This window comes from Girardinichthys multiradiatus, chromosome 23 (genome assembly GCF_021462225.1).
Source record: "Girardinichthys multiradiatus isolate DD_20200921_A chromosome 23, DD_fGirMul_XY1, whole genome shotgun sequence".
Classification (NCBI taxonomy): domain Eukaryota; kingdom Metazoa; phylum Chordata; class Actinopteri; order Cyprinodontiformes; family Goodeidae; genus Girardinichthys; species Girardinichthys multiradiatus.
Window position 1 is genome coordinate 1,953,359 of NC_061815.1, and position 26,486 is coordinate 1,979,844.

The 26,486-nt window shown below is 43.3% G+C and overlaps 1 long non-coding RNA gene across 1 annotated transcript; it reads left to right on the forward strand.

Annotated features, from left to right (window-relative positions):
* Positions 1 to 17,389: 17,389 nt before the first annotated feature.
* LOC124860754 lies at positions 17,390 to 23,517 on the forward strand. Its single transcript, XR_007036430.1, has 3 exons — positions 17,390 to 17,420; positions 17,506 to 17,560; positions 23,420 to 23,517. It is a non-coding gene; the product is annotated as an uncharacterized LOC124860754 (long non-coding RNA).
* The last annotated feature ends 2,969 nt before the right edge of the window (positions 23,518 to 26,486 follow it).

A 26,486-nucleotide genomic window follows, 5' to 3' on the forward strand; every position in this document is an offset into this window, starting at 1 on the left:
ACTGTTAAGAGAGCCTTTATTTCTTTTCTTTTCCTAAAATAAAGGATTTTACTTGTCTTTATTCCGTTATACAAGTCCTAACCTTGGTTCCAAAACTAAACTCTTCAACCCCAATCTGTGTTCACCAGAGTAGAAATTTTGAGTATTATTGCATTTCAAAGTCACCAAAATGACTGGAACTCATCATTGGCTTAGATCTATTTTAATAAGTAATCAGCCTACCTTTAATTAAGTCTTATAATTTCATGGACCCAAAATCTATGGCTTACAGGCTTCAGGAGTCCAGGAACCACAAGTTGAGTACTACTGCATTGAACAATGGTGTTAACTTTCTGCAGAGATTGAAGGATTGGCTAAATATATTATTTCTGCTTGGACAATAATCAGATTTAAAATTATTAGTTCACAGCTCCTAATTTACCTCAGATCATATTTGCTCCTATCCCAGTTCATAAGAAGCTTCAGACAAACATTATGCTAAAAAGCCAAAAACAAAACAAAAACCAGATCTGTTTTAAAATAAAGAAAAAGCATGCTTAAAAACTTGGTACTGTGGTGGAAAATAACTCCACGGTTCTGAAGGCCTTTTCATGCAGAGTCTTTTAGGAAGCAGTTTAATTTTTGTGTGGTACCACTGTCCAATCAAATTCTTTCTAAATAACCCAATTTTTTCATACTCATTTTAAAGGTTTGTTTTACCAAGGGAAATATGTTTAACAAAACCAATTACTCTCAAAAGTTTTAAAAGTTTTTAGCTGGTGATATCTTAGAAAACAACAAGTGTTTTAATATTTCTATGCAACACAGAACTGATCAGGTGTCCTTTCCTTCTCCAAAGGGAGAAAAAAGAACCTGCAGAACCAAACCTTTCATAGTTTTTTGTCAGGACCTGATATAAGGTACAGTGTAAATCAACACGCTGCATGAATCAGAAGAGGGAAGAAAAACCTAATATAACCTCTTCCCAGCAGCTGCTGTGAAAAACAATGAATTTGTACTTTCCATAAGCGTCAGTTAACACTTGCGGACAAAAACTGCACCAAACTGTAAGTACTGTGTCAGAGACTGTATGAAGACCATCTGCAGTAGAACTAAGCCTGTTTTAATGAGGTCTCTACCCATTAGATTTATGGGATACAAACTCTGACAACAGAAAATAATATCTGAAGGAGAAACCCATCAGGTTTTACGCATTCGCTGGGTTTTAAAAATACTCCTTCATGAGATCTGTCCTGAGAATAACATAGAAACACATGGTTACTGCTGAGTTTTGGAGATGTTGTAACTTCCTCTGCTTTTAATAACTTTTAATAACTAGAATAATTGACCCTGAATATTCCACGACGAAAGAGAACTTGTTTCTCTAAAATAATTAACTGGAAAGTATCAAATGAGTTAAGTTATCACCCTTTTAAAGATACTTTTCTAACCCTAAAATAATATTTTAACCCGCTATATCTGTCAACGTCAAGTAAGCATCACATGAGAAGCGGTTAATAAGCGTTCTTCATTGCAGAAAATAGGAAAAGATTTATGCAAATGTGTGTGTGTTTGTACGTTACCCCCATCAGTTTCTAAATCGCTCCAGAGTCAGACTGTCATGGCACACAGTCCTCTAACAGTCCAAAAAACAACCAGGCCCTTCCCAGGTCTGTTGGTGAGACATTCAATCATTCTTTGTCCACTTTAACTTCTCCAGGAGGGAGAAAGAAGAAACTTTGCTCCGGTTTCTCTTCTGCCCACATAAGATGTGCTTTCAATATAAATCCAGTGTATCGCTCTTCTGGCTCTTGCAAACAGCATGGATCTTTGTCCATCTCAGAGAATCCGGATTTTCTTCTGAGTTTCGTTTTTTTTTCTTGTAGAAAGTCACACTGCGATTTTCAACATGCAGGAAGGCAGATCTCTCTCTTTCAGGCCGTTCTGGAGAAGCGTCTCTGGTGTAGTAGCCTTGGAGAAGGGCAGGTTTCTAAAATCCAGACTCAAAAACGCAGATGTTGAACTTAAATCCCATATATGTGTGTATTTGTGTGTGAGAGAGGCAGAAGAAAAGTTTAGTATAGGTTCAAATTTTGTACAAATACATATTATCAGTCAGTCAGTCAGTTGTCCCCCTGCCTGTCACTTCCTTCCACAACATGAACTATACTCCTTTCTAAAACAACTTTATTTTCGCATCTCTAATGTCCTTTTTCAATTTTACCTTCTTTACCGACTGATCGCAATATTTAAGACAAACGAAACTTCCTTCAGGAAAGTTTTAACTCTTTAACCCCTTAATTGATGCACTCTGTGCTTTTTAATCTTTTCTTGTTTTTTTTTTTTTTTTTTCCATCAACTGTTTTACTTGAAACTTTTTAAACTATTTAACTTATTTACACTCAAACGTCCACGCTGTGAAAAACCAAACTTATCTTCCAAATTAAAGCACATTTAACACAATCATCCCCACTTTTTCCTTTCATTATTTTATAAATCAGAGACTGAAGAAGGAGACACCCCTGATGCCTCAAGGTTCCGGAACCATTTTTTTTTACCCGTTCAGCGGCACGTCTGCCCACTGGCTTTTCTCCTTTATGAGGTGTAGAAAATTGCTAAAAACCACCCGCAAAACCCTGTGTTTTGCTTTATCTTATTGTTACCAATAAGAACCTCCCTGCAATTCCTTTTGCAGGGTAACCGGGCCCTCAGCTGATGTCCTCCCTCTCGCAACTCTGGAACCTAATTAATTAGTTAGGAGATGATGGTTAATGTGTAATAAAAATAATAATATACATTATATCATACAGAGCAACTTCTCACCCAGATATATTTGAAGACAAATTGTTCGGATCTAATCAGCCAGACGCCGCAGGCGGGCATGAGGACTCCACTACCGTAATATGGAGGTGGACTGAGAACAACTCTCAGGCTGGCCAGGCGTCCGTGTCCTGGGTAGAAGTTGACTCATAACAAGAGAAAATCCGGACTTTGTCTTATAAGTTTTATTCAAAGGCATTCAGCGTTTGAAGACCCTGACACTGAGGTTAGTCAGTGAAACAGAGCCCCGATCAACATTTACACACAGTATTTATACCAGAACATGACTGTGTTATCTCAACTTCCAAGAGTCTGTGTTTTATGACCCAAACCCTTCTTGAGTTCAAAGGTGACAAGGTTATCTAGGAACAGACCTAACTGCCCTTCCTGACATCATCCTAAATGATGGGTCTTAACCATTAAACTCTCCAGCATTGGAATTTAGAGTCCATCTGCTCTAAAAAACAGAACACTAACAAAACACAGAGGTCAGAGGTGAGAGGTAGATGGAAGGTCACCTGTGGGTGATAAAACACAGAATCAAATGAGAGAGGTGAAGGGAATATCAGAGCACTTTAAAAGAATTTTCCATTACAGCTGTCATGGTTGACACGTCTCTTAAACATTGCGTGGCGGTCGGGGACAGTGCCTCTGGTCTGGCAGACTGAGGTGGTGGTCCCCCTTCATAAGAAGGGGGACCGGAGGGTGTGTTCCAACTACAGGGGATCACACTCCTCAGCCTCCCTGGTAAGGCCTATGCCAGGGTATTGGAGAGGAGAGTCCGACCGATAGTCGAACCTGGAGGGACAGTGTGGTTTTCGTCCCGGCCGTGGAACACTGGACCAGCTCTATACCCTCTACAGGGTGCTCGAGGGTTCATGGGAGTTTGCCCAACCGGTTCACAAGTGTTTTGCGGACCTGGAGAAGGCATTCGACTGTGTCCCTCGTGATGCCCTGTGGGGGGTGCTCCAGGAGTATCCGGTCTCTGTACGAGCAGAGCAGGAGTTTGGTCCGCATTGCCGGCACTAAGTCGGACCTACTCCCAGTGCATGTTGGACTCCGGCAGGGCTGCCCTTTGTCACCGGTCCTGTTCATAACTTTTATGGACAGGATTTCTAGACGCAGCCAAGGGCCGGAGGGGGTCGGGTTTGGGGACCAGTGGATTTCGTCTCTTCTTTTTGCAGATGACGTGGTCCTGCTGGCCCCCTCTAGCCAAGACCTACAGCATGCGCTGTGGCGGTTCGCAGCCGAGTGTGAAGCGGCTGGGATGAGGATCGGCTCCTCCAAATCCGAGGCCATGGTACTCGACCGGAAAAGGGTGGCTTGTCCTCTTCAGGTTGGAGGGGAGTTCCTGCCTCAAGTGGAGGAGTTTAAGTATCTCGGGGTCTTGTTCACGAGAGTGAGGGAAGAATGGGGCGGGAGATCGACAGACCGATCGGTGCGGCTGCCACGGTAATGGGGGCGCTGTGCCTGTCCGTTGTGGTGAAGAGAGAGCTGAGCCGAAAAGCAAAGCTCTCAATTTACTGGTTGGTCTATGTTCCTACCCTCACCTATGGCCATGAACTTTGGGTCATGACCGAAAGAACGAGATCCCGGATACAAGCGGCTAAAATGAGCTTCCTCCGTAGGGTGGCCGGGCACTCCCTTAGAGATAGGGTGAGGAGCTCGGCTACCAACTGCCAGTTTTCCGCTTTGAGTTCTGATCTCAGAGAATGCAGGAGTTTTAGACTGTGATATGATGGCACCTAATATCTGTTGGATGGGTGCAAAAACTTGTTATCACTCATGTAAAAACTTTGTGTTGCAAGGCACCTGCACTATGCCTTCCTCCCTCTGTGTGTGAGATCATTGTTATTTCTGTGTGAACCAGCCTCCTTTCTGTCTCACACACATACACCCTGTCTGAACTGTCTGTTGAATTGTGCATATAAATAAAGAGATATGGTGTCAAAACTTTGTAGTTTCACTGCAAAGTGGGCTACCCTTGCTGCAAGTAACTCTGACTGTATCGTTCTTACCTCTGAGTTGACTAAATAATACCCAACATTTATTGGTCCTTCGTAGCCGGATTCATTCAATAACCTTATTTCTCTTTGCTTCAACAGTGACTCTGGGATCCGTGGGGGAAGCCTGACGTCGAGCGAAGCACCGCTGCACAGCCTTCATTAGCCGGAGTGGCTCAAAGTCCCGGTGTGTGTGAATTCACACCTGGCCAGTGGGTTATCGCCTTCCTCGGCGTGGGGTGACTCTCACAGGGTCCAGAGAGTCACCAAGAAGTCAACTCCGAGGTGAGACAGTTTTAAAATACAGTTCATAGGAAAAGTACTTAACAGTCGTTGGTAGTGCGTCGCCGGTAAGGACGCTGCATTCGGATGGTTTTATTCCACCGTGAAAGGAATAGTGACAAATTTGGTACAATCCCGCCGTGAAGGGGATTAAAGAAAACGACTGAGGATTATTCCCCTGCGAGGGAATAGAGTAAGCGCTATATAAATAAAAGAAGAAAAGTACTTAAAAGTCGTTGGTAGTGCGTCACCGGTAAGGACGCTGCATCGGTATGGTTTTATTCCACCGTGAAAGGAATAGTGACAAATTAAGGTAGGGCCCGCCAAGAAGGGGGCCTAATAAAACAACTAAGGGTTATTCCCCTGCGAGGGAATAGAATAAGCGCTATAAAAGTAAAAAGAACGGAGTAAATTGAGCTCATAAAATAACACCAAGTTAACTTAGAAAAATTACAAGGTACCTGAAACTAACTGTGTGACTGTGTTGTGTGTATATGGAGGACTAAGCATTTTAAAAGAATCATAGCAGGATTCTGCTAGTCCTGTGTTTTCTTTTGCCCAGATTAAAACTACGTACTGGTGACTTTGGAGATTCAGGTCAGATTTCATTCCAGAAAATTAACACCGCTGCGAATTAGTCACAGTAGAAGGGCGTGTTAATGTCCTCTCCTTAAAGTCTCATGCCAGTGACCTTTTATCTGGGACATTTATACTACAATTAAACTAACATAAAACATAATGGGGAAGAAACAAAGTAAACTAATTGACTTAGAAGGGGAGGTAAAGTTTACGGAGAACTATGTAAAAGGAGCAGGTATGATCTGTCATAGATGGAATAAAAAATAAAAAACATGGGTTTTTGGGCAAATTAGATACAAAGGATGTCTTAAAATTACAAGGGGATCTAAAATTAGAAATAATGAAAACTAAAAAGAGAAAAATAACAAAGAACAATGGGGAAGGGACAGAGAAAAAGCTCTGATTTAACAGAAATATGTACACGATGGCATAAAAATACGGATTTTCAGGTAACTTAATTATCACTGAAATCCTAAAACTACACGGGGATCTTAAACTGGAGATTATGCATTCAAAAGATTCAAGAGACAATAAAAAACCTTGCCAGATTATAATTTCAAAGGGGACCTCTCAGTCCCTGAGTGCACACAGTTGATAAACAGATTAAAACAAAAAGATGAATTAAAAAACAATAAAAGCAGCCTTTAACTGACATAGCCATAATACTGAGGCCTTGAGAAAAGCACAGGAAAAAACTTTCAGCTTAACTGAAAACAAATAAAGGGGGCGGACCACCACCCATCCCAGTTTAGAATACCAAGGTAGCCCAAAATTATAAAGACTAAGAGACGGTTTTAGAGGACGTGGTAAAAGAAGTTAAAAGAGGAGGTGACAATGTGGACAACATGGAAACTGTCCAACTGGACAACCCAGTGAACAATGACTAGAGAAGGGAGAACAGAATGTTGTTAAAGAAGTAATCTGAGAGTAAAAGATTTTGTAGGCAAGCATTAGTGAGAAACAGGTGCTTTAAAAATCATTCTATGGTGTTATACTACCAACAATATCATGATAAAATGCAAAAGATTCATTTTACAGGGAAATAATTCCATATTTGGCTCAGATTGTGTGCATTCTTGATTTTTCCTCTTTGAGAGAAGTTAAATTTCAGCTCTGTGAAACGACCTTGACAAAGAGATGCAGCTGCCTGAAAACAAAGATAAAACTTCTGCAAATAGCAGAAGCATGTCTCTGCTGAAAGGTCTGAAAAAAAAAAAAAAAATTGTAACTCTACCCTGCATGTGTCAAACTCAAGGTCCGCGGGCCAAAACCGAACCCAGAAGTTTAGTGATTCTCTAGAAGTAGAGCCTTTTAATATGGTGATTGTGTGCTTGAATGTTATTTTGTCAATCAATAAGCAGTTTTGTTTACATTCTGCCACAATCTGCCTTTTGAAAATGTTTTGAATCTTGCTCTTTATGTATAAAGAAAAGAAAAATTGGCTAAAGTCTGCAGACACAAAATGAACCTGGATTGAAGCTCTAACTATGTTTATTTAATCTGAGATCCTCTCCAAATGCAACAGTATATGTCAGTCTACATGAGATACTAACAACTTCACCTACTGATATAATATAAAGATCTGAATGCATATGTGAAACAAACAATGATGAAATTTTTCAATAGGTGATGCTCATCCAGGAGGAAGACAGTGTTCCTAGGAAATGCAGCTCATTCATTAACAATCATTTTTTCTTCTATAGGTGGACGTTTTGCTGACTAATCATAGGCTGGATCTATGAAACATTATGTGCACAGACCAAATGACCAAGGTTCTGACTGACTTAATGAACCTCACTGACCTGACAATGATAACATGACACCCAACAGGTAACACCTTTAAGGTGGACCCACTAAGACCACCTTATTGATTCTTGGTGAATAAAAAAAAAAGAATTGAAGCGTTCAAAACAGACCTTGTGGAAACAAAAGGGGTTATGAGGAAACAATGTGCATTTTAAGAATAATAGAAGTCAAATTATGTTCAAATTTTTGCAAAGAAAATTACTCTGACAGAGAAATAAGTAAGTAGTGTGTGAATGTGTGTGAATGGGAATGACTGATTTCATTGTAATGCATCTTTGAGGGACCTTAAAAGCGCTAATAAAGGTCTGATGTTCTGATGATCATTGCCAAATTTATATCTTAATAAGGTTTCCAGAATCTTTTTCGAAAAATCATATAAAGATAGCAAAGGTTCTACCTGTATTGAAAATACTGATAACCATAAGAAAGTTCATGGATCCGTCTTCAATTTTTCATAATTCTTTTACAAACAGGGTATTTAAACTTTCATGTCGCCAAATGTCTGTATTTGACTTTCTGTTTTTGTGAAATAAATGTCTGTTTCATGTTATGTAAAAAATTAGAGTCCTCGACTATCAAATATTTACTCAGGTTGTCGAAATATAACCAAATCAGAAGATGACACAGATTCGATGCACAGAATTAGATTGAAATGAGGTTTTATTGTTCCAACTTAGGTAGACCTTGATTAAAGTTGTTAGAAGCCAGAGGATGAGGAAGCCCCAAGGATCCGAGCAGAGAGAGAGTGTTCTGGCCGTGGAAATATTTACAGTGCAGATTTCCTGAAGAAGAGTTCCATATGGCGACAGGCAGGCAGACAGATGGGCAGATCGACAGGAAGGCAGGACAACAAGCGATCAGGCAGGTTGACAGAAGTCCACATAACAGAGACTATGTTCCAGCAACAGACTGTGTCAGCAGCTGTCTTAAAAAGCCATGAGCTCATTAGCTGGATGAGTTGCAGCTGAGAACAATGAAGTGCCAGAACCAGCCAGCAGAGATCTCACATCGACAGTACCATAATAATATTAGGTCAGTTCTCTATGGTAAAACAAAAAGATTTTAACAGATGTTTAGACTTTTTCCAGTCAGGTTCAAAATGATTGAATTAGACTCAAACTTAACATAAGATGAAATGAACCTTAACAGAATTACTGGACTGGACTGAAATAGAGAAAACTTGAGTTAATTAAAACAAACTTTAGTTACTTGAACTAAATACAAAGCTGACTGAAACTGTATGTTGTATCTATAAAACTGGGTAAGATAAACTAAGATTATAAGATATAATATGCCCTTCATTTTTGTGTTCATCAGTGAGTGAGTTTTTATTTTTTATTTTTAATAAGAACTAAACCAAGCATTATTTAAAATAATAGCAACTACCAAAAATATTGATCTAATTTTTAAATGTAATAAGGACTTACTTTATAAAATATGATTAAAAATAATAATAAGAATTTGGAAAAACAGAGGCTTTATACCTCTGCAGGAACATACATTGTATTTCATAAAATGACCTTACAGCAGAAAATCGAAAGAAGTTGTTGCTTAAGTAAAATGAGAAAAAGTACAATGATGACATAAACAGGGCAGATTTTTTAATTCTTTTATTTTTATGATTTCAAGTATTATTCTTTTATTTTTATGATTTCAAGTATTAATCAACATTTAACTTTTAATGGTCGCCGAGGGCGGCGGGGCCGTATGAGTATTTCCCACAAAATATAATCTGTTTACCGTCCGTGGGTTTTTGCTCATACGGAGTATTTTTCTTACTCGTTTTTAAATGCTTTTACTTGTGATAAAAGGAGGGACTGTTGGATGGGTGCAAAAACTTGTTATCACTCATGTAAAAACTTTGTGTTGCAAGGCACCTGCACTATGCCTTCCTCCCTGTGTGTGTGAGATCATTGTTATCTCTGTGTGAACCAGCCTCCTTTCTGTCTCAAACACATACACCCTGTCTGAACTGTCTGTTGAATTGTGTATATAAATAAAGAGATAGGGTGTCAAAACTTTGTAGTTTCACTGCAAAGTGGGCTACCCTTGCTGCAAGTAACTCTGACTGTATCGTTCTTACCTCTGAGTTGACTAAATAATACCTAACAATATCCAAATCAGAACTCCACCTCTCAGCTGTCAACAACTTTATGTTAACACCAGTGTTGGAATTATGATTATTGATTAATTAATCTTTATCAATAATTATAATTAAAAATCATAATTTGACTAAATTAATTTCTTAACCAAAATCCTCATTTATGAGTCGAGACCAGAGATGTCTTCTGGTGTTGTAATTGTGGCTCAACGCCTCTGATAATTACAACCGTTAAATACTCAGTAATAATTGATAACTATTACCAGAGATGTCACTGTTTAATCGACCGTTTCTGTCGAAACGTGTGGAACTTCAACCTTATCTTGACTGTCGAATCACTCTTGCATAAAATAAACACACAACGCCTTCTGTTACCATCTATGCGAATATTTATTAAATCACAGCCCTGATACACTCGCTCTTCCGATTTAATAATCTACTCAAACATGCAAAGTTCTACACAAAAGGGGTAAAATATCTAACTAAACAAAATAAAGCAAAACAGCAGTATGGGATCAAACCAGCAGTTATGGCAAAAAAATAATATGACAAAAGGGGTGTGGTGGTGAGTGGAGGTGGGGGCGCAGCTCCAACTGTAACTCAGTTATACTCAGTCATAAAACCTCCCCCAACTCTTGAGCAGATAAAGGGTTATACAACTTTTGGCGGCAAGCTAGCAAGCAGTAAGGTTGAAGACAAAGAAAATGGGGAATTTCACCATGAGGTTATTTTAACAGTCCTGTCTCACAGCGCACCTGCGCTTGCTCTCAGGTGTTCAACAACCCCGCAAAACACACACAAAGCTGGGTAGCGGCCTCCAGACATCAAACACGGCACATGAAGGTTTCAATAAAAAGGTTACATGCACATATCATTCAGAACTCATTAGATTAAATAGCAAATCTCATCACACTAAAACCTCCTGTACCCTGCCCAGACTTTCTAATAAATAAATAAAAAATAAAAGATGGGTGTTACTTGTCGTCGTCTTCCTTCTGAGCTGGGTTGATAGAGAATGGGGTGGAAGTTGGAAGTTACTGTGCGTCCACAGTTAACTTCAGGAAAAGCGGTCAATCTTCGTCCTCTGGCCTCCTTGGCAAAAGGGAAAATATGATCTGACCATCACAGTCGACTAGGACAAAACACGGTGGCTCCTTGAAACTCCGTGGTTTTTTAGTTACGTGTTAAACTCACGTCTTCGATCGGCAAAGAGAAATTTCTGGCCTTCTTATTCCAGAAACCTCAGTTATGAATTCTTCGTTGGCCAACCAGAGATAATAAATCAAATCCACTCGGGACTCTTCTCCGGGTGATGCTTCAGATGTTGGTAACCATGTCACGGTATCCAGCTGAAGGCGAGTGTTCAAAATGGCGCCTTCCTTTATAGCGTCCTGTGACGTCAGACTTGGGGCGCCCCGTCATATCAGTCGCAATGTCCGACGGGATCTGTAGGAACGGACTGTCCTGGATACAAAATGACCGAAAACGCCAGGAGGCCTGGTGCCATCCAGCAACGTGCAAATGGTCCAATATTCAGCAAACAATTGGTCCAACACCAGCAAGGTTTCGGGTTGTCTCACTGAGAGTGCCGTATGATTCTGCAGACACACACACACACATGCACCAACACACAATCACTTATAGGCCTAAATCACCTAGACCAGGTTTTCTGTTTTTTTACGCGCTTTAAATTTTTCCATGGAGTTGGTTTGCTTTTGAATCTCCTTAGGGGAAATTACAAGTACCTCTAAACTCAAAATTCCTATTTATTCTTATTTTTCTAATATACTTAGTTGGTTCCGTCTTACCTGTGCGTTCGTTCACACTGTCTGTCAAAAGCGTCGATCCACCTGGGCCCCTCGGCCGATTCGGCAGTTACCAACAAAGAATTCCCTGTGCAGGATTTTTGTTCTCCAGACGTTCTGGAGGCTGCGCTGACTGGAACCCCACATGCACCGCTGGGCCGCCAAACAGTTTAGAGTTATTGCATCATTATAGCATCTTAAGCAATATAAAATCCATCGTTATCCATACCATCTGTTATCTCAAATGCAGAATCACCATAGTCATTACAAACAGAAATTAAGTCTACATCCATATCAACTTTTAGCATGGAAACATTTATCTGTCTCATTACCATTCCTTTAACCATTGGAATAATGCAACATGAAAGAAACATCAAAATCAAAAATAAAAGTAAAAGAATTACTCCAATCTTTATTAACCAGGATGTCCAACCATCAGTAATGAACCAGGACCAAGGATTCCAAGAGCAACCCATATTTTCTTTCTGTTGAGTCATCAGCAACTCCTCTAATTTATCATGGATACTTATCATGTTGTTAGACACATCAGGAATAAAATTGCAACATTGTTCCCCAATTAAATGACAAACACCACCCCTCTCAATCCAAAACCATTCTATTTTGCAAACTCATAGTTCTCATAGCCTGCTGCTCCTTGGTCAGAACAGTGAAACCTTCCTCAGTTAAAGCAGTAAGATTTTCTAACTCAACTGACAACTCATTAATCCTACGGGCTGCATTCGCAGCACCATAACTAGGAATAATTGTACCCAAAATCCCTTTCCCTGGTTAATTTACCTGCCTGGCCATTCAACTTACTTCCATTCGGTAAGGCTGTCAGATTAAGAGTTAACACAAAGGCTCTGGGACCGAAGATCCTGAAATGGTATTAGGATCAGTTCTGATAGGACATGGCACAAATTTATGTCTGTTGGTTAAAGCACATGAAACGGGTATAATAGTTTTGCAACCCTCTGTCTTTCCAAAGAAATAAGTTGTGTTTTCCTCCTGAGCTATACAAATATCTGGATCCCTTTATTTAATTTCTATTACCCCAAAATCTGTAAAGAGTTATATTCCATCCCTACTTACTGCCAGAGGCAATGATCATTCTTGCGCATGCGCAGGTCGAGAAATTAATAACAACATGGTAACATGTGACCTACCGGTAGCTCCCGTGAGTCTATATAGTCACATGACACCGGGAGCCCAGTCCCTTCTTTCTTCTCGCGCGCAGGTGTTGACTTGTGTTTGTTTGTTCCTTGTTCCTCTTGCTGCTTGCTGCTGGGAGCCTCGTGATCATTTGTGGTCAGAGCTGCGGATGGGTCTGCCCTCCAGAGGCTGCGCAAGCTGCCTTTTTCTTTCAGGGTTTTAGTAATTTTGTTCGGCTCGCTGGTAGCGTTTTCTGCTCGTGCTGAGTCCGTTCATTCATTTATATGCTGACTCTCAAGTGGCGTTTTCTGCTCGTGTTGAGTCTCTTTACTTTCTTCGGCTGTGGTTTGCTGCTCGCTTTGATTTGTTCCCCTTCTTTGGCTCTCAGGTGGCGTTTTCTGCTCATGCTGAGTCTATTTAGTTTTCGGCAGCGGCTTACTGCTCGCTTTTGTTTATTCCTGATTCTGACTCTCCAGTTGCGTTTTCTGCTCGTGCTGGGTCAATTTACTTTCTTCGGCAGTGTTTGCTGCTCACTTTGATTTGGCTCGCCGGTGGCGTTTTTCTGCTCGTGCTGAGTCCTACGGCTTGTTGCTGTAACAGGGTCTTGACGGCGTTTTTTCTTCCCGTTCGACCCCATCTGCCCACTGAGTCATGGACAGTTTTTGTTGTGCGTCCTGTTTGGCTCCCCTACAGCCGGAGGACAGTCATGACATGTGCCCTCCCTGCCTTGGTGTTGAATATCTCAGGGAGGCGCTTTCAGATCATGCCTGCTCTAATTGCAGTGTTCTGCCCCGAGCGGTGTGGTTGGCCCGGCTGTCGCCTTTGTTGTTCCTCCCTCGCCGGAGTACGTCCAGGAGCTGCATGCTTGCTGGACAAGGGTCTTTTCCCGCCCGACAGCGGATGGCAGGGCCCTGACTGCCATGCACAAGGCGCCCAAGTTCGGGTTGGGCTGCATGCCCCCTGTCGAATCTGCCATCGCCTCCCTCATCGTTCCTCCCGATGAGGTGTTGAGGCCTAATGCCTGTTGTCCACGACCGCAATGCCGTGTCACGGACGATCTGCTGTGTAGGGCCTACGACTTGGGTGCCCAGATGGGCCGCATAGGGAACTCACTCTCCCATCTGATGTTGGGCCTCTCCTCTTTGTTGGAGTCCGTTCCCTTGGACCAGTCGACTCAGGGATTGTTGTACGCATCTCTGCAGTCCTTCGCCCTGACGACACGTGAGCCTGGAAGCACACTCTCTACGCTGGTCCATGCTCGGCGCCAGGTGTGGCTGGCGAAATCGCCCCTAACCGAGCTTTGCAGGAGAACACTGTGGGCTCTTCCTGTGGTTCCAGGGGAACTCGTTGGTTCCGCCGCGCTGGAGGCCTTGGAGCGTACAGCCCAGGCCTCAAGAACAGCAGCAGCTGGTGGGTCTCCATAGACCTCCCCGCCGGAGTTCCCTCCCCCCTCCTGTCCCTTTCTTGGGGTCCACAAGCACGGCTCCTAGACCGAGACCGGCTAGGGCCCAAGGGGACCATGTTGGGGCCTAGGGTTTGCGCCCAGTTCAGTCTGCTCATTCCGGTCGGCATTTCCCCAGGCCCTTCCCGGGCCAGGGAGCCCGCAGGTGATGTTCTGGAGCCAGCGGTTGGGGTTTTTTCCCCGGGCCAGCTCAATTATTGGGCTGTTCACGCCCCGAACTCGTGGGTGTTGTCCATTCTGTCCCGGGGATACAGTCTTCAGTTCCAACGCCGGCCTCCTATCCCCAGCCAAGCCAAGATGATGGTCATCTGCGACCCGATAGAGGCTCAGGCCCTGGACCGGGAGATTTGCACCTTGCTGGCCAAGGGTGCGATTGTTCCGGTGGAACCCCTGCGGGATCCAGGGGGGGGGTTGTGGAAGCGTAAAGCTCTGTTTAACTAGATCAAAAAAGTGTTATTATTGTCTTTACCATAATAAAATGAACTCTGCGATAAATTCACTCTGAGTGGAGACATGCTAGCTATCTGGAAAAACAGATTATATTAGAGAAATGTTCTTGGCGAGAGGAATGATTAATGGGCTTGTTATTGCAGGAAATCTTGTGATATGCTGGACCCTGCCAGGTCAATTTGACCTGAGAGGTTGCATCCAGATAAGTGCTGAAATTGTTAGTGTAAAACTGTCACGTACGCCAATTTGATGTTTTCCAGATGTTTGGCTAAATGTGTATTCCCGGAAAAAGTAGAGAAAAGCAATGTTGAAGGTGCCAAGAAGGTTTACGTAAATGAGTATGATGATGTCAATTGATCAGGATGCAATACAATACACACTAGTGCTTTGTATCTGTATAAAAACCGCCCGTAAAGACTGAGGGGAGGGTGACTTCTGGAATTTTTGATGAAGATGATTCTGTGCGCTTTTTGAAGAATAAAGTCCTCTTTCGTGAGGATTGTTACAAGGGAGAATATTTCTGAGTACTGTTCTAATTATTTTGGCTCAGTGATCAGACCACCAGCTCCTAAAGTTTATTCAGTTTATTTTCTGGTTCTCAAGAAGACCGGCGGTCTTCGTCCAATATTGGACCTCCGGGGTTTAAACACTTTCCTCAAGGTTATGGCTTTCCACATGTTGACCACCCGGGAGGTGGCGATCTCCCTTGGAGACTGGTTCACAGCTATCGACCTGAAGGATGCCTATTTTCTTGTCCCCATTGCTCGGGATCATTGGCGGTTTCTCCGCTTTGCCTTTCACGGGGGCACTTCCAGTTCCGGGTGCTTCCCTTTGGTCTTTCCCTTTCTCCTTGGGTGTTCACCCGGTATGTGGCAGCCTTTACCCCTCCCAGTGCACTCACAGGCTCCGACGGCTTCGGGTTGTGCCACGGTGCCTACAGTTTTTGTCCCAGTGGCGGAGCAGGTCCTACATCCTGGCAGGTGTCCCGCTCGGCCCCCTTCCGTGTTGGAGGGAAGTTGTCCATGCGGATGCTTCCTCCAAGGGTTGGGGAGCGACCTGGCAAGACCGTGCGGCTCAGGGGTGTGGTTCCCGCGGCAGTGCAGAGTCCATATCAATGTTCTGCAGCTGATGGCTGTGTTCCTGGCGCTCCGGGCAGTCTATAGTCCGGGTCCGCAGAATGTCTCCGCGGACTTTGTGTCTCGTCAGGTGCCGCTTCCGGGGAAGTGGCGGCTTCACCCAGAGGTGGTGGATCGCATTTGGGCCACCTTCGGCAGGGCAGCGGTGGACCTGTTTGTCTCCAGAAATGCGGTACACTGTCCCCTCTGGTTTTTCCTGATGGACAGTGCCAGTCCTCTGGGCTGCGACACACTGGCGCACGAGTGGCCCCGGACCCTTCTCTACGCCTGTCCCCCATTTCCCCTGATCCTCCAGATGATTCTGAGGGGTCTTCAGGACAGGCACGGGCTTCTGCTGGTAGCCCCCTTTTGGCCGGGGAGGCCCTGGTTTCCTTTGCTGCGCAGGCTCTGCTCCAGCTCGCCGATGCGCCTCCCCTCCAGGAAAGACCTCCTCTCCCAGATGGGGGGCCGCATTCTCCACCCCAATCCGGGCCGCCTGAAACTCTGGCTATGACCTCTACAGGTGCAGGCTCTGTCTTCTCCCATTATGGAGGCAGAGTTGGACAGACCATGACTGGTGCATGGGCAACGTCCACACGGGCTGCATATGGTTCTAAGTGGGCGGTCTTTGCTGGCTGGTGCCGTGGTAAGGGACTGGACCCTATTCGCTGTCCTGTTTCCCATTTGCTGTCCTTCCTTCAGGAGTTGCTGGATCTGGGGCGATCCCCTTCCACCTTGAAGGTGTATGTGGCAGCCATTTCCCGTTGGCATGATGGGTTTGGTGGTTGCTCTGTTGGCCGGCATGGGGATGTCGCGCTGTTTCTGAAGGGTGCCAGGCGCTTGTGTATCATCTGTGTGTAATTTCTGCTTAAGGCCTTATAATGTTGTAACTGCCCTGGTGGACACCCTAGGTGGGATTTGTCGCTGGTGCTTGCGGCCCTTCAGTCTCCCCCTTTTGAGCCGGTTACGGGGGCGGACCTCAAGTGGCTCTCCCTGAAAACCGCCTTCCTGTTGGCCATGGTTTCTGCCAAACGGGTTGGGGGAGTTGCAGACCATCTTCCATACAGCTGCATCGTGACCTTGAAGTGGAATGTCCTTTCTTCTGGTACTGAGAGCAAACCGTTTTTTTTCCCTATTTTTTTATGAGAAAACAAATCATAAACAAAATTTTTTAAATCCTGTTGCCTCTCCTGAATGGCTTCTGCGCTTCAAGCCGCCCTGTTACCAGTGTGATGGAAATTCTTTCAGTAGGCATTCCACAGTGTATGACCTTTGGTTTACCTCACTCCAGTGAACATCTGTGTTAGAGGAGGAAGCTGTAAAGCCATTATCAGAAGTTAGAGGAGGAAGCTGTAAAGCCATTATCAGAAGTTTAATGGTTAAGGGCATTTGTTACGGTGATGCCTCGGGGAGAGTAGATGGGGGTCCTAGGTTACTTTGTTACCTATGAACCCGAGAAGGGTCTAGGATCGTAAAACACACACTCCTTGAAGTTGAGATAACAATGTCATTTTCTGGTATAAATACTGTGTGTAAATAGCGTTCGGAGCTCTGTTCAACTGACTTGCTCAGTGACAGAGTCATTCAAACGCTGAATGCCTTTGAATAAAACTTATTAAGACAAAGTCCGGATTTTCTCTTCTTGTGAGTCAACTTCTCTCCACTTTGATAAGACATTCCACAACAATTTTAGCGTCACGAACAGGATCTAACGTGCCAGAGGAGACCGCAGGAGGGGACACGGACGCCTGGCCAGCCTGAGACGTTGTCCTCAGTCCACCTCCATATTACGGTAGTGGAGTCCGGGTGCTCGCCTGCGGCTTCTGGTTGATTGGATCCGAACTAATTGTCTACAAATATATCTGGGTGAGAAGTTGCTCTGTATGATATAATGTTTTTTTTTTTTTTTTTTTTTTACACATTAACCATCATCTCCTAATTAATTAATTAGGTTCTGGAGTTGCGAGAGGGAGGACATCAGCTGAGTGCCACGTTACCCTGTAGAGGTAAACAGGGAGGTTGTTATTGGAAACGATAACAAAAAGCAGAACAAAGGGTTTTGCGGGTGGTTTTTGCAATTTTCTACACCTCATAAAGGAGAAAAGCCAGTCGGCAGACGTGCCGCTGAACAGGTAAAAAGAAAAAATGGGTTCCGGAACCTCAAAGGCATCAGGGGTGTCTCCTTCTCCAGACTCTGCGATTTATAAAATAATGAAAGAAAAAGGTGGAGATGATTGTGTTACATGTGCTTTAATTTGGGAGGACAAGTTTGGTTTTCCACAAGGTGGAAGTTTGAGTGTAAATCAGTTGAATAAAATAAAACAATTGATGGACGGTGATTGGGAGAAAATAAAAAATAAAAAAAGGATTAAAAAACAAGATTTAGATCAGAGAGAAAAATGGGTAAAATGTTGGAATGAATGGATTACGGAGGCTATGCGTAGGGAAAGAAAATCCGAATTGAAACAGATGGCAGGGGGAAAAGATTTGTCCGGGGACGTGGGAAACAGGTATGACAATTGTGGTTGTGCCTTTGATGACCCCACGTTTCCACCTCCATATAGACCTAGTGATGCTTCACCTTCCTGTCTATATACATCTTTACAGACGGAGTTGCGGGCCCTCCAGATGGCAGACCTCGATCTAGACTCCCGTCCTCCTCCAGCAGCGGGCCAACCAGCAGCGGGCCAACCAGCAAATCTTTCCGCAAGTCAGCCAGGACAACTCGCCAGTCCGCTTCAGTATCAGCCCGTGAATCAACTCACACATCCACCTGCAGTGCAGGCTGACCTCATCGAGCACAGTGGCCCCAGCGGAGCGGAAGGTGTGATTATGCACCAGCCTACAGATGAGCAGCGACCGGGTTCATCAAAGGACCAGCAAATACCTTTCCTCTCCTCTCCTGTTAACTTTCATGCGTTTACATGGCTACGAAGTGGAAGACAACGAGAAGAAGATAAAAAAGAGGAAGAAGAGTATCAATGCCCTATGTTGGAAGTAGCCGGAACAAATGAGCCTCAGTTGGTGTTTCGACTGTGGACTGCAGCAGACATCCAAGCCAGCGCCGCGTTACTTCCGGATCCCGTAGGAGACGGAAGAAAGTTTGCTACGGAATTTAAAGCTTTATGCCATGAAATGAGACCTACCGGCACAGAAATTCGCTGGCTCCTTGCAGCAAAAATCAAACCTGGAGATTTAGTTGGTCTGAGATTGCCAGATCCTGCAGTGCGTCTTGGCGTGACAACTGGAGGTGAAAATGGTGATTTAAATCATCGTAATGGACCATGGTATAATGCCATAGAACATTTGTGCACTGACTTGATCACAACATTTCCACAGAGGAGTGATTGTGCCGTGCTACAACAAGTTAAACAACGTCCTGATGAGGCTGTCGCTGATTTTCTTTACCGGATGGAAGAAGCGTTCAATAAACATTCAGGTTTGGAGCGCCCCACTGACTTTACTGTTTTGGGCCCCTGGGAAAAGATGCTGTGTGGCTATATTATGGAAGGACTTCTCCCTGAGATCGCAGCACAAACTAAGACTCTTTATGTTGGTTGGAGACATGGGGTGCGTTTTGAGGAGCTGAAAAGACATGCTTTACACAGCGATGATGTTATCAACGACAGGAAGAAGAAAAAAGCGGACAAAAGAGAGACTGATTTGCATAACGCTGCCTTGACCCTGTATTACAGCACAAATCAACGTGGTTCTTTTCCTCGAGGACGAGGCTGGGGACGCCAGGGCAGAGGTCAGGGAAGGGGACAGTGGTCCCGCTCCGATGCTTGCCATAAATGTGGAAAGTTGGGACACTGGAGGAATGAATGTCCAGAGAAACTGCAGCAGCCGGACATCGGTAACTGACGGGGGGAGGACGGGACCCTGGATCTGGCTGCCACTTGCATTGAGGAGGGGTCTCTTAAGGAGCGTGAGGTTTCACAAACACACACACAGTTGCATGATGATACTGATTCACATAGGTTGCTTACAGAGGCCATATTACACTTAGAAGGTGCCTTCGTAGTTTTACCAGGCACATATCTCCATATACAGAACCCTGCTTTTAAAAGAATGCCTATGTTTTCTATGATGGAGATGGATGATGAAATTTATTTTGTTGTAGATTCAGGAGCGACACACTCTGTTTTATCAGCTAAATGTATCAAAGAGCAGTCAAAACTGAGTGGTCGATATGTTCATTCTGTCTCAGCTTCAGGTGAAACAGTTAGGGAAAGTTTTTCTGTTCCTCTAAAGTGTTCCACTCCACAGGGAGTGCAGTTAAAACACTCTTTTTTGGTGTCTCCTTTGTGTCCCTTAAATTTGATGGGTATAGATTTGATGTGCAGATTAAATATTGCTATTATTTCAAACCCTGATGGACTGACAGTTCACACTCAGAAGGACTTTGACTATGACTACACTGCAGTACATTGGGCCCCAGAACAACCCTTATATGCATATCAGTGGAAGCTTCCAGTTGGTCCTGTACCTCAACATTTTGTCACATTGGCAGTAAATGCTGTGACACCTGATAGTGAGATAATGAGTGCAGATGATCTGCATTGTACTTCACATGTATCTGAAGGACCTGATTTTGATTATGAGGACAGTTGGTACAAAATTACAAATGAGAGAGTGCACCTCTCTGACATGTACTGGAATGATCGCACGGCAGCTTTATCTGTGACTTTGACCTCTGAACAGCTGCATTTTTTTCAAGTTTCTGGTTCAGTGCCGCATGTATCATTGGCCAAGTCTGAATATATGGAATGGAAGGATGTGGGCTTTTTGTTAGACGTTGTCTCCTTGCCACGGATTGGAGGGAGACAGATGTCCCATATGTGTTTGCGTCTCCTTCTCAAAATGCTTTTAAAAGACATTGTCCCACTGTGTTTTCCTGTAATCGTACAGTGCAACTGATTTCACATTCACATTTGTTTTTAGCTACGGCTTCTTCTGCGGATGCAGATCTTGAGGAGCTTCCTGATTCATTGTGGGCTGCTCACAAATATGATGTTGGTCTTATTACAGATTGTGAGCCAGTTGTTGTTACACCTAAATCAAACTACAGGCCATGTCAGAAACAATACTTATTGAAGAAGGAAGCTTTGGAGGGAATTCGTCCTGTTTTTGATTCCCTCCTTAAAGCTGGGGTAATTGTACCCTGTCCAAATTCACCTGTGAGAACACCGTTGTTCCCTGTGAAAAAAAATTAGGCCCCCTGGAGAGCCTGACGAATGGAGATTTATCATGGACCTTCAGGCTGTCAACCAGTCTGTTGTGGCCTGTGCACCATCAGTTCCGAACCCTTCTACGATTCTGTCACAAATTCACAGAAGCTAAATATTTTTCAGTGATAGACCTGGCAAATGCGTTTTTTTCCGTCCCTGTACACAAGGACAGTCAGTATTGGTTTGCTTTTGAGTTTGATGGGAAGCCATATTGTTTTACTCGTCTTTGTCAGGGCTACACAGAGAGTCCAACTATTTTTAACACAGCTCTGAAGGACTCTTTGGCTGATTTGACTCTGTCTCCTGGAACTGTCCTTACACAGTATGTTGATGATTTATTATTATCAGCAGGATCAGTGTAGGAAAGACACCTTGAAACTGCTTCAACATCTTCATAAAAAGGGTCACAAAGTTTCACGATCTAAAATGCAGTTTGTACAGGAAGAAGTGACATTTCTTGGTCATGTTCTCTCACATAAAAGCAGAAAACTGTCCCCTCAGCGCATTGAAGCTGTTCTGAAAATCCCAAAACCTGTCACCAAGAAACAAATGATATCATTTTTGGGTATGACAGGCTATTGCAGAGCTCACATTCTGAATTACTCTGAGCTGGAAGCGCCTTTGGCCAGTTTAATATATGGGAGGAGCTTGGCAGCTGCAGACAAAATTGAATGGACAGATGAGGAAGAACTGGTTTTCATTGATTTAAAAACAGCCCTGTCTTCTGCGCCTGCATTGGCTTTACCAAACTCTGACAAGCCATTTATTCAAATGGTGGATGAAAAATCTGGTTTCATGTCATCTGTGTTGTTGCAATCTCATGGTGATAAATTGCGACCTGTGGCTTATTATTCCAGTAAGCTTGATCCAGTTGCAGCTGGGCTGCCTGGTTGTTTGCAAGCTGTTGCTGCAGCTGAAAAAGCAGTGTTGGCATCACGTGACGTTGTTGGATATAATCCATTGACAGTTTTTGTTCCACATTCTGTGTCCATCATCCTCCTGGAACAAAAGACGTCTGATCTATCAGCAGCAAGGTGGCTGACGTATTCTTCAATATTATTGGACATGCCCAACATTACAATTAAACGTTGTAACACTTTAAATCCAGCCACACTTCTGCCTACTGAGGAGGATGGTGAAAGTCATGACTGCGCAGCTGTCCTAAATGTTGTTTGTACCCCTCGTCTTGACTTGCAAGACACCCCTTTGACTAACCCTGATCTTATCTTGTATGTAGATGGGTCTTCCTCCCGTTCTGCAGTAGGTCTGAACCAAGTAGGATTTGCAGTGTGCTCTGACTCAGCTGTTTTGCGCTCAGGTCCTTTGCCAGCGCATTACTCAGCTCAAACAGCTGAATTAATTGCTTTGACTGAAGCTTGCAAGTTGGCAGAAGGAAAGACTGTGACTATTTACACAGACTCAAGATATTGTTTCGGAGTGGTGCATGATTTCGGGGCCTTGTGGAAACATCGCTCCTTTTTGAAATCAGATGGAAAACCTATCTTGAATGCTAAACAAGTGTCTGATCTTTTGGATGCTATTATGTTACCCGCACGTTTGGCTGTGGTTAAGTGTGCTGCGCACACAGGACAGTCTGATTTTGTTTCTAGGGGTAATGCAGCCGCGGACTCGGCAGCAAAAAACGCAGCTTTGTTGCCTTTCTCCTCAAATTAATCTTTTCTTTCTCTGCCTGATCCGCAAGGTGTCACTGTTCCTGAAATGCAATCTTTTGCTACTTCACAGGAAAAAGAAAAATGGCGAAGAGCTGGGTGTATCTTTAACAGCAGTTCTGGCGTGCATGTTTCTGATGGTAGACCATGCCTGCCTAAACATTTTTTTCCCTGGTTTGCTAAATGGACGCATGGATTGGATCATGTGTCCAAAGGGGGAATGCTGGATATGGTTAAAAAATATTGGTATACAAATGGGTTTTCAGTGGTAGCTGAAAATTATTGTAAAAGATGTTTGATCTGTGCTTCTCACAACCCCTCGAGGGTTCCTGCACAATCACAGGCGGCACATCCACCTCCACGGTTCCCATTTCAGCATTTGATGATGGATTTCATTGAGTTGACACCTGCTGAAGGGAAGAAATATTGTCTAGTGGTCGTGGACATGTTTTCTAAATATGTTGAAGCGTTTCCAACAAAACACGCAGACAGCAGTGCTGTAGCGAAGTCTTTGTTGACAGAGATTCTTCCCCGTTGGGGGGTCCCAGAGGTGATTTCCAGTGATAACGGGACACATTTTGTTAACAAAGCTTTGCAAGAAATTAGTAAGCTTTCCAGTAGAAGTTTCCAGTTTCCAGTAGAAGACACATTGTGCTTACCACCCACAATCAGGTGGAGCAGTAGAACGAGAAAATGGAACAATAAAAAATAAGTTGGCTAAATGCTGTGAAGAAACAGGGTTGTCCTGGCCAAAAGCTCTCCCTCTGGTTCTTATGTATATGCGGATGAGAAATAGACCCAGAGCTAATTTGAGTCCTTTTGAAATCCTTTTTGGGAGACCTGCAAATACAGGGGGAAGACCGAGTACTAACCTAAGCACACTAACAACTGCTCATTTTGAACATTCCATGTTGGAATATTGTAAGGTTCTGTTCTGTCATGTTCTCTCTCTCTCTCCCATCAGACGGTGAAAGCTGCCTTACCCCCAGTAGCTGACAGACCCCTGCACCAGTTCCAGCCAGGACAGTGGGTGCTGATTAGAGATACCAGGAGACGTCACTGGAGAGACAAGATCCGTTTCAAATTCTGCTGGTGACTCACACTGCCGTAAAGGTCCAGGAACGTGACACCTGGGTCCATTTTACGCACTGCAAGGTGTTCACTGGAACGCCACCCGAGCAGCATCCTGGTTCTGAACCTCCTACCTAGAGGAGCTTCCAACGACCGCCCACCTGTACCAGACTGGTAACAGGGCAGCTTGAAGCGCAGAAGCCACTTAGGAGAGGCAGCAGGATTTTTGTTTTTTTTAAGTTGTTTATAATTTGTTTTCTTTGAGAAAAAACTGTTTGCTTTCTGTACCAGAAGAAAGGTCATTCCACTTCAAGGTCACGATGCAGTTAAATGGAAGATGGGCTGTTCTGATGCTAATGATTGGTATTGCAAGTATTTTTATAACTCTTGTGTTCATTTGGGAAAAGGTACAGCAAAGACAATGTGTGGCTAATTTGAGGAATTGTGCTAATAATACTCATCAGCTGATTCGAAGAGAGATTCATCACTTTTCTGACTACTATGATCATACTGATAATGTCTGGTGGCAACTGATGCATCAAACCGCGAGGAAGATAAGAAATGATAGTTGCTATGTTTGTTGTTTGATTCCACATGCTATTAATGATCAACCATTTTTGGTACCAGTTCCTATTGATACTGCTTATACTCTAGCTACTTTCTTTCCAGATAACCGGTTGGTGGAGGTCATTTTTCCTTGGGTGAGGAATTATACTGTAAGAAAAAGCAGAAATGTTAGTAAATTTTCTAGTGAGACTAATTTAATGTGTGCGTCTACAGGAACTCTTTATAGATTTCGGGGTAATAGAAATCCGATTAAAGATCCAGATATTTGTATTGCTCAGGAGGAAAGCACACCTTATTTCTTTGGAAAGACGGAGAGTTGTAAGACTATTATACCAGTTTCATGTGCCTTGACCCACATTAATACATCTAGACCTTGTCCTGTCAGGACTGATCCTTATACTATTTCAGAATCTTTGGCTCCAGATCCTTTTGTGTTAACTCTTAATCTTACAGCCTTACCGAATGGAAGTCAATTGTATGGCATGGCAGGTAAATTAACCAGGGTTCTTGTTACTTTTCCTAGTAGAGATGGGTTCTCGTGTCCTAAGAACATGGTTTGGATGTGTGGAAACAGATCATATCTGTATCTGCCTGCTAATTGGTCTGGAGTATCTTATCTAGCTCATTTACTACCTACAGTCACGACTTATGATTCAATCAGCCCATTATTAGAGAGGAAGACAATGCTCAAACGGCAAAAGAGAGCTAGGATCCCACATTGGAAAGGGATTTTGGGTACAATTTTTCCTAGTTATGGTGCTGCTAACGCCGCCCATAGGATTAATGAGTTGTCAGTTGAGTTAGAAAATCTTACTGCTTTATCTGATGAAGGTTTCACTGTTCTAACTACGGAGCAGCAGGCTATAAGAACTATGAGTTTGCAAAATAGAATGGCTTTGGATTATCTGTTAGCTGAGAGGGGTGGTGTTTGTCATTTAATTGGGGAACAATGTTGCACTTTTATTCCTGATGTGTCTAATAACATGACAAGTATTCATGATAAGTTTGAGGACTTGCTGACGACCCAACGGAAGGAAAATATGAGTTCCTCTTGGAATCTTTGGTCGTGGTTCTTTACTGGTGGATGGACATCTTGGTTAGTAAAGATTGGAGTGATTCTTTTATGTTTCTTTTTGATTTTGATGTTTCTTTCGTGTTGTATTATTCCAATGGTTAGGGGAATGGTAATGAGACTGATACATTTTTCTATGTTGCCTGTTGATAAGGATGTGAACTTAATTTCTGTTTGTCATGATTGTGATGATTCTGCATTTGAGGTGACAGATGGTATGGATACCGATGGATTTTATGTTGCTTAAGATGCTTTAATGATGTGCTAACTCTAAAGTGTTTGGGGAGTTATTACTGATGTTCAGCATTTTAGTGGTATACATGGAGGTTTGATGGTTTTTTTCCTTTTGCGGTGTTGTTATTCTTGCTCTTTCAGTTTGTTTTCCTGGTGATTTGCGAACCTTAGCTCTTCGTGAGGGCCATGACTATACGGCGTTTGATTTGTATATCTATATTATTTTTTTTTTTTTTTTTTTTTTGTTTCCTTTTATTTTGATTCTTTTTCTGAGTGTTGGTTTGCTAGAATTTTTGTATGATTGTCTTACGATCATAAGGGGGGAGTGTGATGGAAATTCTTTCAGTAGGAATTCCACAGTGTATGACCTTTGGTTTACCTCACTCCAGTGAACATCTGTGTTAGAGGAGGAAGCTGTAAAGCCATTATCAGAAGTTAGAGGAGGAAGCTGTAAAGCCATTATCAGAAATTTAATGGTTAAGGGCATTTGTTACGGTGATGCCTCGGGGAGAGTAGATGGGGGTCCTAGATTACTTTGAAGTTGAGATAACAATGTCATTTTCTGGTATAAATACTGTGTGTAAATAGCGTTCGGGGCTCTGTTCAACTGACTTGCTCGGTGACAGAGTCATTCAAACGCTGAATGCCTTTGAATAAAACTTATTAAGACAAAGTCCGAATTTTCTCTTCTTGTGAGTCAACTTCTCTCCACTTTGATAAGAAATTCCATAACACCAGTCTGGTACAGGTGGGCGGTCGTTGGAAGCCCCTCTAGGCAGGGGGTTCAGAACCAAGATGCTGCTCAGGTGGTGTTCCCATGAACACCTTGCAGTGCAGCATAGACCCAGGTAACATGCTCTGCTACCTTGACAGCGGTGTGGGTGACTAGTAGGATCTGACATGGGCCATTCCAGCATCTGGACTTCAAGTGTGTTCTCCTGGAACCAAGTAGTGGAGTTTGGAAATGGCTGTTTCCAGTAATGCAGCCTTCACAGTCTGTGAAACTTGAGAAAGCACTGTGGACAGGTTTTGACAGTGAAACAACATTCTCTCTTCATGTAGAAGGCAGAGATCTTAGCAATATCCC